The sequence below is a fragment of the Schistocerca americana genome, chromosome 5 (genome assembly GCF_021461395.2).
Source record: "Schistocerca americana isolate TAMUIC-IGC-003095 chromosome 5, iqSchAmer2.1, whole genome shotgun sequence".
NCBI lineage: Eukaryota > Metazoa > Arthropoda > Insecta > Orthoptera > Acrididae > Schistocerca > Schistocerca americana.
The window spans coordinates 204,895,059-204,911,636 of record NC_060123.1 but is presented as its reverse complement, the minus strand read 5'-3'; positions in this window follow the sequence as shown (position 1 = coordinate 204,911,636).

Genomic DNA, 16,578 nt, shown 5'->3' with positions numbered 1-16,578 from the left:
TCACGAAATAGACGTTCATCTACTTCGTCGGAATGAATGAGTTCCTCGTCAGCAATAAGTCTCTTTTCTCCTAACGTTTCGACAACAGGATGATGAAGTACTTCTCCAATCACCATTGCGTCTGCAGAAATCACCGGTGATTGCTCTGTATCAGTAAAGTCTGTTCCTTGAAGACTTTCACAGTACACGAACGCATCTTTTAACAGAACTATGCATTTGATCATGATGACTTTCACGGTACACGAACGCATCTTTTAACAGAACTATGCATTTAATCATGATATTCGTTATCTACAGCAGTCGAAGAACAGGGAGTCACTTAATTTTTGTAGTACAGGTATAAATTCTATGATATTAAAAAACTTTGCGCCTTCACTATTCGTTCTTGCTACATTAGCAACGTCTTACCGCTACGCAGGTTAACTGCGAAATGGAACCTGCCTCCGCGTCTGTAGCTCGAAGCGTCGGGGTGCCTAGTAGTTCCGGGTACCTTATCATATTGCTTGTATAATGGATTTCGCAAATAACGGCAGGCACATATTTTCATGATAACTCTATGCGTTTCTTCGTTTACAATAAATTTAATTAAAATAGTAAGTAGTCAAATAACATGAAAGTCACTAAAACTTATGAAATACACGAGGTTTTAAAAAATTATATTTCCTCTCAAATGTTGCATAACTTTAACATGACCAGTGATAAAAAAATAGATTAATAATAAATTTTGAGTGAGAGTCGAACCGTCGCCTCATACACGTTCGTCTTACGAAGCTTGAACGCTAATCACTTGACCACAAGGAACACTAACGCCCGGCAATTACGCACAGATACATATACCACATAATGGACACCTTACTACTCACACATTGTGTTGTTTTATTTCCCTACTAAAGGTGTAAAAGTTTGCAGTAAATCTGTGATCCCATCGTCGTGGTCTCCCCTTGTAAGTGGTGTCTGTTGCAGTGAAATGTTAAGTATTCCTAAAAAGAGCGCCAGGAAATTCTCACCACGGACACCACCTTCAAAGAAGAAAAGGCCAACGTCACCTTAGTACAAACACCTATCGAGACCATAAGGCTGACACTTTTACCATCGCACGCAACTACCACATTTCTGTGCGAATCATGGAAAAAAAATCATCATATCCCTCTGTACTATCGGACAAATTAAATTTGGCTTAAACATCCACACAACATTCTTTAAACTGCAGGTGGCGCTCAGGATCGTCTTCACTCAACTTGACGAGTCATGGGTGAAATGACTGCAGCTACACATCGCTTAGCATTAACTGTAAATGATGTTCTGGAAACTTTGTGCTGAAAACAGCTGATGTACTGATTTGAATTCATGGAGTGACGACGCTAACATCTGTTGTAACAGCTCCATGTTCTCTTTCGTGTTGAATGCGACGTATCCAGGCTAGTGCAAGGCGCCCTAAAGTGTTTATTTAAACACGAAATAGACTGCGCTTGAATACATCTCATCCTTTCGAAAGAGACATAATGTGAATAATTTTCTGCACTTCAACTGCTAATTACAGGCGTAGACACAGTGTTCTTTGCTCCAGAGGAACCTGCCAGAAGCCATTTCAGAAGTTCAGGTCTTAACTTAAGAAAACAGAACAGTTTAGAGCGCTGCAGTATGAGGCATTTACTGTATATGGCAAATAAAACCTGTCGAAAAACCTACCTCTGTTAGACGTTCAGGTGACTCAAATTGTGGTCTACTAATGTACCACCCTGTCTAAACTAAATCTACGGTCACACCACAAGTCCGGAGTACTACCTCCATTAGCAAAGTAAGTTGGGAAAAATACATTAATGGGAAGGGAAGACCATACAGGGTGAAAAGTATTTAAACCGACAAACTCTGGGAGGTTGTAGGGGACATCAAAACAAATATTTTTCCCTTATGTCATTTCTTCCTATGAGGATTATTTAAACCGGCGGAGGCCGTATTACGATCTTCAGTTGTAGGCCACTGCTGTCCACCAGTGTAGTAGTGCACTGTCTCTGTTTACTAATGGAGCGATACACCTGGAGTGAGTACACTGATATGGTTGGTGCGTACTACGGAGCGCACCACAACGGACGAGCTGCACAGTGTGTTTATCAACAACAATATCCTAATCGCCGTATCCCGCATCATACGACTTTTGCAGCTGTGTATCAACGTCTGCGTGAGACCGGGTCATTTAGCAGATTACCTGGATAGGGACACCGTCTCACGGTAAGAACGCTGCAATTTGAGGAAGTTGTCTTGCAGCATGTGGAGCGGGATCCCTCAGTCAGCACTCGTGCAATTGCACTTAACATGGAGACGAATCAGACGAATGTAAGAACAGTCCTTCGAGAGCAATTGTTACGTCCATTTCACTTACAGCGTGTCCACAACCAGGAACCAGTTGATTAACCACCCAGAGCACAGTTTTCGCAGTGGTACCTGGAACAGTGCGAAATGCATCCTACATTTCCATCCTCTGTGTTGTTTACCGATGAAGCAACGTTCAGGCGTGATGGAGTCTTCAACATGCACAATTCGCATGTTTGGAATGAAGATAACCCACATGCCACTGTTACTAGCGCACATCAAGTGCGGTTCTTCGTTAATGTGTGGGTCGGTGTTGTTGGGAACTGTTTAATTGGGCCGGATCTGCTACGTAGGCCATTAAATGGCAGGTACTATTACAATTTTCTCGCCAGAGCATTGTCAGAATTGCTGGAAGACGTCCCGCTCCCTACAAGACAACGCATGTGGTTCCAACATGACGGAGCGCCGGCACATTTCAGTCGTAGAGTGCGTCGATGCCTGGACCGACGGTTCCCAGAAACATGGATTGGCAGAAGCCCCCTCTGGATTTTTTTTTGTGTGGGTAGAGATGCGCAACTTGTTTACGCAACTCCTGTTGCATCGGAAGAGGATCTGGTTGCCCGGATAGTAGCAGCAGCAGGAAAAATTCAGGATACTCCTGGGGATTTTGCCCGTGTCAGACAGAACATGATCCGATGGTGTAACCTTTGTTTACGTGTCAATGGAGGCATTTTTGAAAATCTACAGTAATTTAAATTGTGTTAATGTGTTGTCTCTTGGTCATAAAAATGGAAAAGTGTTTGTTGGTTTAATTAATTTGCCGCCAGAGAAATCTTCCTCTACCTGTTTAAATACTCCTCATTGGAAAAAATGACATTAGGGAAAAATATTTGATTTGATGTCCCCTACAACCTCCCAGAGTTTGTCGGTTTAAATACTTTTGACCCTGTAGAATGTCGTTACAATGGAAGACCGCGCGTGACAATGTCCTCATATAAATGCAGTCGAGTTGCGTCAGTGTCTAGACGAATGGAAAAACCTCTGAATGCACCGGAATCTGGGCTGAAAGCAAAGAGAAAATTTTAATGAAGACGGCGTGATTCTGAAAGCTAAAATGCTGTGCTCTAACACAACGGTGGGCACAAAATTTGGTTAAACTAATTGATGCGTCATGAGTTTAAATCGACTGAACTGCGGTGATAATGTAAGAAACAATTCGCACACAGAATGTTGTGAGACATTACCCTTACCTCTTCTTCATAGTTGGAATGCTGTAATCCCATCCCCTCCCTCAGTAACTATGATGTTGTAGAATGGTAGCGTACTGTAAAGGAGTGTCGCACTACGCTTGCGGAACTGGACTGACACTTTCTGCGGATATTCCAGTCCCGTGAACTGCAGCCGACCATTCACAGACGGAGGCGCAAGAAGCAGATGTTACGATGTTCCATGACGCTGTCAGGTCTCGTAAACCCTGTACATCAGTGTGAAACATTTTCCATTGAATCGTGGGGGGAAGTATTTTACCATAGACTCCAAAGTATCCTCCAGTTTGTTCCATAAAATTTCGGATGTGCGCCGCATAAATTTCGCATTTAGAAGAATAGTGAAATTTATGCGGCTGCACGCCCGAAAGTTTATGGAATTGTCATTGCGTCGCGAAAATATGAAGATGCATATCCTCCTATTTACTTTCCCTTTATGACTTTCGAATAAGATCAAATTTTCAAGCACGTTACCAGCGTCTTGCAGGGTGGCAAGTGTTGCAGCTGCTTTCTTTGAGCCTCTGGTATTTCCTCAGGTTTCCTACGGCGATCTGCCACCTAGGATCTTAGGCTCTTAGCACCGTTGCGACATTATTTGCCGCCGCCGAGACCATTGCATGGCGTCATTTGTAACCCTGATTCCATCCGGTGCCAGAAGGACCCAAGTTTCTTTGACGAAGTTGCTACTCCTACTCATCTTCCTTCCCCCCGTGCCGGCCGGGGTGGCTGAGCGGTTCTAGGCGCTACAGTCTGGAACCACGCGACCGATACGGTCGCAGGTTCGAATCCTGCCTCGGGCATGGGTGTGTGTGTGATGTCCTTAGATTATTTAGGTTTAAGTAGTTCTAAGTTCTATGGGACTGATGACCTCAGAAGTCCCACAGTGCTCAGAGCCATTTGAACCATTTTTTTCCCTTTCCCCGTATCTTGTTGAATGAGGTTCTGCTCTTAGGACTGGCGGTGGCGGAAAATGAGAAAATAAACAGGAATAAGAGATTAGAAATCGGTGGATGCGTCAGTTTTCTGTTTGCCTCAGAGACGTGGCTAAAGGATAATATCTATCTTACAAGGGGGTCGCATCCACTCATCAAAGATTTCATCCAAATTTATTGTATATGCCAGACATGAAAGTGACAGAAGTAGGAGCTTCAGATAGCTGAGCGTTTAGAAAAAATATTTTTGGTACGCGCCGGGCTAGACATGAGCTATTTATGATAATGTCCAGGCAACGGTTGGCGCAGCGTGAAGTGTGGAAAACGCTAATCGGAGGGTCGTAGGTTCAAGTCGCCCTGTGGAAATCATTTTTTTAATTTTCTTTTTTTACATTGCAAACAAACCGAAATTCGAGCAAAGTAAGCCCCCGTATTCAGCACGATATGCTGTTAACCTTCTTGCAAAATTATTGCCATTATCGTAGGTATGTTTTACAGGAGAGCATTGACTCTTCGACCGAGGAGTAAAAAAAAGAATAAAAAATAAAAAAAACACGGTGGATAATTGCATATCAAAATAAGGAAAGTCGTCATTACTCCGTCAAAATATGGGAAACTTAACAACAGCGTTACACAGCCAAAGGCTGGTGTGATGAAGCCCTACGTGCGGACGAACAAAGTTCCACTGTTAATTGACTCATGGGGAGGACAATCAAATTGACAATCATGCTACGAGGTATTTCGAGATGTCGAAGGATAGCCATCGTGCAGTACGCATATGATTTCCGGGCGGGGACTACTCGAGAGGATGTCGTTATCAGGAGAAAGAAAACTGGCGTTCTACGGATCGGAGCGTGGAATGTCAGATCCCTTAATCGGGCAGGTAGGTTAGATAATTTAAAAAGGGAAATGGATAGGTTAAAGTTAGATATAGTGGGAATTAGTGAAGTTCGGTGGCAGGAGGAACAAGACTTCTGGCCAGGTGAATACAGGGTTATAAACACAAAATCAATTAGGGGTCATGCAGAAGTAGGTTTAATAATGAATAGGAAAATAAGAATGCGGTTAAGCTACTACAAACAGCCTAGTGAACGCATTATTGTGGCCAAGATAGATACGAAGCCCACACTTACTACAGTAGTACAAGTTTATATGCCAACTAGCTCTGCAGATGACGAAGAAATTGAAGAAATGTATGAAGAAATAAAAGAAATTATTCAGATAGTGAAGGGAGACGAAAATTTAATAATCATAGGTGACTGGAATATGGTAGTAGGAATAGGGAGAGAAGGAAACGTAGTAGGTGAATATGGATTGGGGCTAAGAAATGAAAGAGGAAGCCGCCTGGTAGAATTTTGCACAGAGCACAACTTAATCATAGCTAACACTTGGTTTAAGAATCATGAAAGAAGGTTGTATACATGGAAGAACCCTGGAGATACTAAAAGGTATCAGATAGATTATATAATGGTGAGACAGAGATTTAGGAACCATGTTTTAAGTTGTAAGACATTTCCAGGATCAGATGTGGACTCTGACCACAATCTATTGGTTATGACCTGTAGATTAAAACTGAAAAAACTGCAAAAAGGTGGGACTTTAAGGAGATGGGACCTGGATAAACTGAAAGAACCAGAGGTTGTACAGAGTTTCAGGGAGAGTATAAGGGAACAATTGACAGGAATGGGGGAAAGAAATACAGTAGAAGAAGAATGGGTGGCTTTGAGGGATGAAGTAGTGAAGGCAGCAGAGGATCAAGTAGGTAAAAAGACGAGGGCTAGTAGAAATCCTTGGGTAACAGAAGAAATATTGAATTTAATTGATGAAAGGAGAAAATATAAAAATGCAGTAAATGAAGCAGGCAAAAAGGAATACAAACGTCTCAAAAATGAGATCGACAGGAAGTGCAAAATGGCTAAGCAGGGATGGCTAGAGGACAAATGTAAGGATGTAGAGGCTTATCTCACTAGGGGTAAGATAGATACTGCCTACAGGAAAATTAGAGACACCTTTGGAGATAAGAGAACCATTTGCATGAACATCAAGAGTTCAGATGGAAACCCAGTTCTAAGCAAAGAAGGGAAAGCAGAAAGGTGGAAGGAGTATATAGAGGGTCTATACAAGGGCGAGGTACTTGAGGACAATATTATGGAAATGGAAGAGGATGTATATGAAGATGAAATGGGAGATACGATACTGCGTGAAGAGTTTGACAGAGCACTGAAAGACCTGAGTCGAAACAAGACCCCTGGAGTAGACAACATTCCATTGGAACTACTGACGGCCTTGGGAGAGCCAGTCCTGACAAAACTCTACCATCTGGTGAGCAAGATGTATGAAACAGGTTAAATACCCTCAGACTTCAAGAAGAATATAATAATTCCAATCCCAAAGAAAGCAGGTGTTGACAGATGTGAAAATTACCGAACAATCAGTTTAATAAGCCACAGCTGCAAAATACTAACCCTAATTCTTTACAGACGAATGGAAAAACTAGTAGAAGCCGACCTCGGGGAAGATCAGTTTGGATTCCGTAGAAATACTGGAACACGTGAGGCAATACTGACCTTATGACTTATCTTAGAAGAAAGATTAAGGAAAGGCAAACCTACGTTTCTAGCATTTGTAGACTTAGAGAAAGCTTTTGACAATGTTGACTGGAATACTCTCTTTCAAATTCTGAAGGTGGCAGGGGTAAAATACAGGGAGCGAAAGGCTATTTACAATTGGTACAGAAACCAGATGGCAGTTATAAGAGTCGAGGGGCACGAAAGGGAAGCAGTGGTTGGGAAGGGAGTGAGACAGGGTTGTAGCCTATCCCCGATGCTATTCAATCTTTAAATTGAGCAAGCAGTAAAGGAAACAAAAGAAAAATTCAGAGTAGGTATTAAAATCTATGGAGAAGAAATAAAAACTTTGAGGTTCGCCGATGACATTGTAATTCTGTCAGAGACAGCAAAGGACTTGGAAGAGCAGTTGAATGGAATGGACAGTGTCTTGAAAGGAGGATATAAGATGAACATCAACAAAAGCAAAACGAGGATAATGGAATGTAGTCGAATTAAGTCGAGTGATGCTGAGGGAACTAGATTAGGAAATGAGACACTTAAAGTAGTAAAGGAGTTTTGCTATTTGGGGAGCAAAATAACTGATGATGGTCGAAGTAGAGAGGATATAAAATGTAGACTGGCAATGGCAAGGAAAGCGTTTCTGAAGAAGAGAAATTTGTTTACATCGGGTATAGATTTAAGTGTCGGGAAGTCATTTCTGAAACTATTTGTATGGAGTGTAGCCATGTATGGAAGTGAAACATGGACGATAAATAGTTTGGACAAGAAGAGAATATAAGGTTTTGAAATGTGGTGCTACAGAAGAATGCTGAATATTAGATGGGTAGATCACATAACTAATGAGTTGAATAGGATTGGGGAGATGAGAAGTTTGTGGCACAACTTGACCAGAAGAAGGGATCGGTTGGTAGGACACGATCTGAGGCATCAAGGGATCACCAATTTAGTATTGGAGGGCAGCGTAGAGGGTAAAAATCGTAGAGGGAGACCAAGAGATGAATACACTAAGCAGATTCAGAAGTATGTGGGTTGCAGTAGGTACTGGGAGATGAAGCTTGCACAGGATAGAGTAGCATGGAGAGCTGCATCAAACCAGTCTCAGGAGTGAAGACCACAACAACAACAGAGAAACTCGAATTCACGACCCCAGATTACAGTTCTGCATTTTACCGCTGCGCCACCCGCTGCGTGGAAACTACGCAAATATATATGGATCAAGTCTCGCCCGCCCCACCTCAAAAATGCTACCTGGTTCGAAACGCTCAGCAGTCTAGAGCACCCAGTAATATCACTTACATTTCTTGCTGAGTCGTACATATACCACAAATTTGGACGAAATCGATGATGACGAGTAGACGTGGTCCTCCTGTTAGTAAGACGCACGGAACCAAGAGAAATTTATGGTATCGGTAAAAAGCTGAGGCAGAGACTGGATACCTTTAAAAGTGACGACGTACGGAGAGAGCTGAAGTATGCGAAAGTAAGGGTGTCTAACGCCTGCATCTGACTAGAACTGAAGAAGAAACAATACGCAAAGAAATATCATCATATGCCCCTTATGGTAAGAGACGTCGGCAACAACTTCCTGTAACTATAACATTTGACTGTCTACTCTTTGACAGACGACGACAACGACGACAACGACTTCACAGTAATGATATTGCTTCGATTGATTGCCACTAGTACTTACACCTGAAGAAATTTATAACAGGTAAACGTCACAGTGAAGAAAAGCTTCCTTCGGCCGTCGCACAATGGTTTCGAGTAGAGAAGTAGCTCAAAAATTAATTGTACATTTCGCATTTTCGTCCGAGTTTATAATTCCGTTTTTGTGCACGCTATTTTGATGACTGTCTTGCACCCTCTGTGTGCTCGTCTACTAGGCTGTAACGAGACTGGTGTTGTTGCAGAGCAACCCTTACAAGGTCTTCTCCTTTATATTTTGATTGTGTTGATTTCTAATTTTTCTGTCTATTTTGTTTAGAGGCACATTTAGAGATAATTCCTGGTGCCCACTACGTCCCTTGATCCAAATTTGTTTTTCTTTCGCCGTCCCAAATTCCTTAAGGCGTAAACGCTTTAAATATTTACTGACTCGATCTTAAATTTAAGCAAGGCTTGTTACCCGGTACTTCGTTTATAAAAATCTCGCTTGCTATCTCATCAGTCAAAGACGGAAATCACGGAAAAGGTGTTCTTATTAACAAATTAAGGAACGAGCGCAGAAAGATTGATCATCAAAAAGTGAAGCGGCCTCCGGAAATTTTACTGGACCCACAGTTTGGTTCAGTCCGAAGCCGAAAGCGCGAATATACGTGAGCGTGCGTGATTTATATTCACATAAGAGATTTAATTAATTCACGCTCGCGCACTGTGCTATGTACGCCACTAGTAAACCACATTGGTGAGTTCTCCAACCGGCGTAGAAAGCTTCATCGGACATTCTGCTATCGGAAGTCGTGTGAGAAGGAATTCATCCCCTCGCTACAGTCGTGCGTTACTTCTACCAACCTCCACATGTTGTCTATCACTTACATCCACTCTTCATCTGAGCGACGCACAGCGAGGATGTATTAGGTTGGTGCATAAGTACTTAGCGTTTTCTGTTTTGCGTGTTGATATTCTGGTTGGTACGGGTATGTCTATCGGTTGTAATTTTTTATTTGTAATTCACTGGTGCTATTCGAGTTTACGTATTGTCGTTTGTAGATGGTGACTGCAGCTGTGGACGCTAGAAAATGTCAGGAGCAGAAATCTTAACCATTTCCTAAATTTTCTTCCGTTTGAGTTCAGTAGAGATGTGACAACAGCGGAGGTAGCCAGAAACATTTGCGCATGGGGATAGTGCACTTGAACGAAGTTGGGCAACAAAATGATTTTCGTGTTTTAAGGAGGATAGTTTTGACATTAATGACTCCCCAAGTTCTGGAAGACTTTCGGGGTTTGATAAAGATCGTTGAGATGAGTAATCCACAATGATTCACATTAATATACTCAAGAATTGGCAAATGTGCGACATTTGCATGCAATGGAGAAGGTTCAAAAATCGACTGTATCTGTACCGCATGCTGTAAGCCAAAATGACAAAAATGAGGGTGGTCATATGTGCCTCATTGGCTCATTAACAGCACCGACCATAACATGAGGAAAAGAAAGGAATGGTTGAGCCCAAGCAGAGCAGCAACTCCCGTTACAAAGACCTGCGTGCATCCACAAAATATAATGTTATGTATTTGCCGGAACAGCGGCGGCGTGGTGTACTACGAAATACTTCCTGAGGTTTAACAGCCATTGCTGGCATTTGTCAACGATTGAGACGTCTTGCAGTAGCGCTGCAAGAACAACGAGCAGGAAGACTGCGTGACTGATTGTGCTCAAAGATAACGCCCGTCCGCTTTCTGCTAGAGTGACAAAAAAAGAGTACAGGTGTTGGGTTGGGAAGTCATTCCGCATCCACCTTATGTTCACCTGATCGTGCGCGTCAGAGTTTCACCTCTTCAGCTCTCTATCTAACAACCTTCAAGAAACTTCCTTTGCTGATAAAAGTGCACTCCGGACGTGATTCGACGAGTTATTCATCTCAAAACCACGTGATTTCTGCAGTCGCTGAATCGATGAGTTACCCCAACGTTGGCAGACTGTTACAAATAGTGCAGGAGACTATATTATTGATGATTTAAGTTTCAGGTATGTGTATCTGTTGTATTAAATTTACGGAAAAACTCTACGAACTTACGCACCAACCCAATAGCATGTCAGAGGACGCCACAATGAGCCACAGAATATAGAGTACACGCTGCCTCGGCTGCCATATCCAGTAATTAATATCTAAAAATTCCTGTGGGTCCTGGGACCCATCAGAATTGTCACCTCCTTATCCAGCCGTTGTAGGCGGAGAAGGAAGTTCTGTACGTTGCGTGCTGGGTTTATCTGAATGTATATTTAAGAGCTCTCAGGGAGTCGGAGCAGATGATATTTAGAACTGCAGTCACAGCACCTGCAGAAGAGGATTAAACTGGGCGTCACTACGTTGTGCGCAAAAAGGAAATCGTGAACCTGGTTGGAAACCAGAAAACCATTTAGTCTCACCGAGAAACGGCCAAAATTTCTGTACCTGTACCAATAAATGTTATCAAGGCATCTGTGTTCTGTTTTTGCTTGCAGTCGGCGGGTAACTACAGTACTTTCCGGATAACCTGTTGAATTACGTTTATTCCAACTTTTTTATCATAGACTTGAGAGGTTTTCCTTGCAGCGACCTTGCAAGCCTTGTTCTAGAACGGGCCCGGCCGGTGCAGCCGACTGCCGGTGGCAGCTCCAGATCGAAAGCGGGCGGCGCAGCCCCTTCTCCGCCGGGCGGCGGCCGGCCGGGCCTGCTCTAGCACGAGGTTAACACTGCACGGCCGAGGGCCCACCGCGGTGGTCAGCTTGCTGCAGCGCAGACACTAAGTGCGTTTTATACTTCTAGCCGGTCGCCTGGTCTGGCGACGTCCGCCTCGAGGTATTTTGTGGAAGGTCGGTCGAGGGCGGATCGCGCCCCGGTTCCGCGTCGCGGCCTGGCGCACTACGGGGACGCCGATGTACGTATACATAGCGAGCCGCGAGCGGCTCCCTAGCGCTGGTAGAAGCTAAGCTGCTTCTGGCATGAAGTAACCACACCCTCCCATAGCAGCGCGGCGCGGCGGTCAGGCGCGCTTCTCTGCTGGCTGTGGTGGCTGGCTGCCCGCCTAGCGACGGCCCGGCCGCGTAGGACTTAGACGGGCTGCATTGACTGCATGTACCCGCTTCTTAACGACATGCAGTGACTTATGTGCCGCGCAGTTGGAGAGTTATTTTTCTTTAATCTTTTTTTTCCTCGCAGGTGTTGTCCTGCTAGTTTGGTAGATATTACAGTGAGATGCCGGCTGTTGCTATCACGATGCGGCGAAATACGCGGCAATAATTCGCAAAGCTGTATATTGCATTAATTATCAAGCGCTTATAGTGTGCTGTAGGACGTAAAAATTTATGAGCTGAACGTTAACTTTGCATTATTAGTGTGACGCAGAAGTGTTTGTGACATATGTAGGTGTAGGATTCAGCTTCTTTACTTTCTAAAGGTAATTAGTGGTGGCCAGAGAACTGAGTGTCTCTGTACATAGCATGTGTCTGAGGCCGCGCATCATCTCTTTCGGCTTTCAGCGCAGTTAACAACCCTGCAGAATCTACAAAATTGCAATATCGACGACACGGAATCGACACTATATTACGAAAGATGGTCATAAAGTTTTACTTACCACCTCAAAAAGATATACTTACGTAATTAGTTTTTGTTTCTTTGAAGGTACACGTCTGCAGTACTGGAAATCTCTGCCCCTCTCACAGTACCGTAGAATGCCGCTAGAGGAGGCAAAATAGTGAAGCGTAGCCCATTGATAAAGTTGAATATCGTGTGGTAACTAAACGAGTAGACTCAATTATCGTTTTTTTGTGTTCGAATTTTTGTTTTTCACAGACTGCAACAACATCTAAAGTTTTCAGACTAAGGCCATAAAGTATGATCTTTCTCGAATGTAGTTCTAACATAAAAGCGAATCTGGGAGCTGGAGCTGGAGGTCTTTCTTAATCCTGCCTTTAATGTTCGTGTGGTGATATTTTGCACAGAAACTTTCACCCCCTAACGGATATTCCTTTATATCTAACAGTGAAGTGAAATATAAACATATACAAATTTAGCCTTAAAATTTTTAAAAATTACAAAATATTTTCTGAAAAATTTTCATCCCCTATTTTCTGAAAATTTTCATTCCCTATTTTCTGAAAAATTTCATCCCCTATTTTCTGAAAAATTTCATCCCCTATTTTCTGAAAAATTTTCATCCCCTTAGGAGTGGAATTTCAAACAATCCCTTGTTTAACGATGCCTACAGTAGAAGATCCACACCCACTCCAAATTTCAAGTTTCTATCCTCGTTGGTTTGGGCTGGTCGATGGTGAGTAAGTGATTCAGTCTTTCCCTGTTCAATCCTCCTAGGGGTTGAATTTCCAAAAACATTGAAACCCTTTTCTTTATTTTTAACAGAAGTCAAATGTTGATTTTTGTAGACGTAGCTTTAAAAATACTTCGTTAGTTCTTTAATAATGATTTATTATTTAAAAATTCACCCATTTTACATGCATAGGGGTTAAATTTCCAAAAATGCTGAAACATGTATTTCTTCATTTATGTCGGAGAACTCAAGTACCAATTTCCGTATATCTACCTACAAAATTGCATTAATAGCGACATATTATCAGAAAAACTTTCGTCCCCTATTTCACCCTCTCATGGGTGAATTTTCAAAAATCCCTTCTTAAACAACGTCTACAGTATAAGATCAACACCATCTGTAAATTTCAAGTTTTCATCATTTGCGTTTTGGGCTGGGCGACGATGAGTCAGCCAGTCGAGACATTGTCTTTTATATATAGGGATTAATTTCATCAAAAAGTAAGAAAGAAAATCTCCTATGCATTAGCCTACGCCTTGAGTTCTCTTCTGCAGCGATGGATATTTTGCAGCTGTCAGACGAATTCAGAAGGCTACAGACATCATCTGGATTAATCTTGACACAGCTGCATCATTACCGCTGCTCTAGAAAACAAATTACAGCGCGGTACTCAACTTTATCAGTGGGCTGCGCCATGTTGTTTCGGCTGCTCTAGGGCTCGGTAATATGATTTGGGTTTTTTTAGCACGTACCAGGGCCGCAGACACATTCCTGCAACCAGAAAATCTATGTAATTTTTTTCCGAGATGATAGTTAAAATTTTGACTACCTCTTTTAGTCTTATCACTCGAGCACGCTACTACCCAGAGTAACTTCTGCCAATAACTCGAAGCGCTGGAAGTGATTTAGTGGATAATCAAAAGGCAAAACGTATTTTCAATTTTCCACGACAGTTAGAGGCAAGGTAGTAAATGACGTGTGACCGATCACGTGCATAAACAGATGCCTATTAGAGTTCCAGTCCAGCTGATTCCTTACTGGGTTTCTGCGACGAGAATTAGACAAATGACGTTTCAGAAGTTTAAGTCTGACCTTTCCAGATACTGCCAATCGTTACCGACATCTATTTCGTCTCTCTCCAATGAATAGACTCAATAACCAAATTAGTAGAGAGAGCCTCGCACGTTAGTCATGGATAAGTTTTACAGTCATATTGTTAAAGGTCACTATAGTAGCTTTTGACTGTGCAATATCCGTAAAATCAGTCATTTCTATACCGGCTTTTAGAACCGGATCAGTCAGCTTCCTTGTTTCCACCAAGACTGTTGTCGCAGCGATAAAAACGCTGGACTCGTATTTGGAACGACAGCGATTCTGATCTACACGGGTTCATCCGTATTTACACTGAGGTGACAGAAGTCGTGGGATAGCGATATACACATAGGCTGATGGCGGTAGTATCGCGTACACAAGGTATAAAAGAGCAATACATAGGCGGAGCTCTCATTTGTACTCAGGTGATTAATGTGAAATGGTGGCCCACTTGATTATGGTCGAACATCTATGAACGAGGAGTGGTAGTTGGAGCTAAACGCATGGGACATTCCGTGTCGGAAATCGGTAGGGAATTCAATATTCCGAGGTCCACAGTGTCAAGAGTGTGCCATGCATACAAATTTCAGGCATCGGCTCTCACCACGGATAACGCAGTGACCGACGGCCTTCACTTAATGACCGAGAGCGGCGGTCTTCGCATAGAGTTATCAGTGCTAATAGACAAGCAACACTGTGTAAAATAACCGCAGAAATCAATGTCGATCATAGGACGAACGTATACGTTCGGACCGTGCGGCGAAATTTGGCGCTAGTGGGTTATGGAAGCAGACGACCGGCGCGAGTGTCTTTGCTAACAGCACGGCATCGCCTGCAGCGCCTCTCCTGGGCTCGTGACCATGTCATTTGGACCCTAGACTGGAAAACCATGGCCTGGTGAGAGTTGCTAAGAATTGATGGTATGGTTCGAGTGTGGCACGAAGCCATGGACCTAAGTTGTCAACACCGAGCGAGTTGAAGTGGTTAACACAGTGGATTCGCATACGGGAGAACGACGGTTCTAACCTGCGTCCGGTCGTCCTGATTTAAGTTTGCTTCAGGCAAATGTTGGGATGGTTCCTTTGAAAGGGCACCGTCGACTCCATTTCCCGTCCTTCCCTAATCCGATGGGACTGATGACCTCCCTGTTTGGCCCCCTCCCCCAAATTAACCAGTTGTCAACAAGGCACTGTGCAAGTTGGTGGCTTCATAGTGGTGTAGGTGGTGTTTACATGCAATGAACTGGGTCCTCTGGTCCAAGTGAACCGATCATTGATTGGAAATGGTTATGTTCGGCTACTTGGAGAGTATTTGCAGCTGTTCATGGACTTTGTTCCCAAACGACGATTGAGTTTTTATGGATGACAATGCGTCGTGCCGCTGGGCGGCAATTGTTGGACATAGGTTTGTAGAACATTCTGGAAAATTCAAGCGAATAATTTCGCCACTCAGGTCGCCCGGCACGAATCCCGTCGAACGTATAGGATATAATCGAGAGGCTAGTTCGTGCGCAAGATCCTGCACCAGCAACACTTTCGCAATTGTGGTCGGCTACAGAGGGAGCATGGCACTGTATTTCTGCAGGGAACTTCCAACGACATGTTAAATCCATGTAACGTCAAGTTTCTGCACCACGCCGGGCAAAATGAGGCCCGACGCGATGTTTGGAAATATGCCATGATATTTGTCACACTAGTGTATATTTTCTGTGGTTCGTAAAATCGCTTAAGGTGAATGATGGGATGGTTCCTTCGAGGAGGACACGGATAACTTTTTCCCGGTGCTCCGACTGTAACGTTAACCATAATCTTCATTCCTTCGTTGGATTGTCGTTGCCGACGGTCACTTGGTTCATCGGTTTTCGAGATTTTACGAATCGCGACATCTGTTAGGTATGAAAGATACAGCTGCAAGATTCTTTTGACGGTTCCTTGTTTCCGTGACTTGGAGTTATAAGCCGGCCGATGTGGCCGAACGGTTCTAGGCGCTTCAGTCTGGAACCGCGCTACCGCTACGGTCGCAGGTTCTAATCCTGCCTCGGGCATGGATGTGTGTGATGTCCTTAGGTTAGTTAGTTCTAGGGGACTGATGACCTCAGATGTTAAGTCCTATAGTGCTCAGAGCCATTTGAACCATTTGGAGTTAAAAATCGTAGTTTGGTGGTGGTGTTGGCCTTACTTTTGTCGTTTCGTTTAGCTCGTTACCATTTCGCTGTCAGCCGTAGCAGTTATCAGCAGGTCAGGTCACCGTCTGCAATAGATTGCGACTTCTGTAGTAGTGCACGGATTTTCGGGTTCAGCTTTCGTCGAGCATTATAGAATGCAGTTGATGGCCTTCGGATAGAACTTGGAGCTTTGCCAGCTTGTTTAACTCCTGTTAATGAAGATGTAGGGTAAACTTCAGTGCTAGTTTTTGAACGTTCTGAACTCGCCCAATGTGT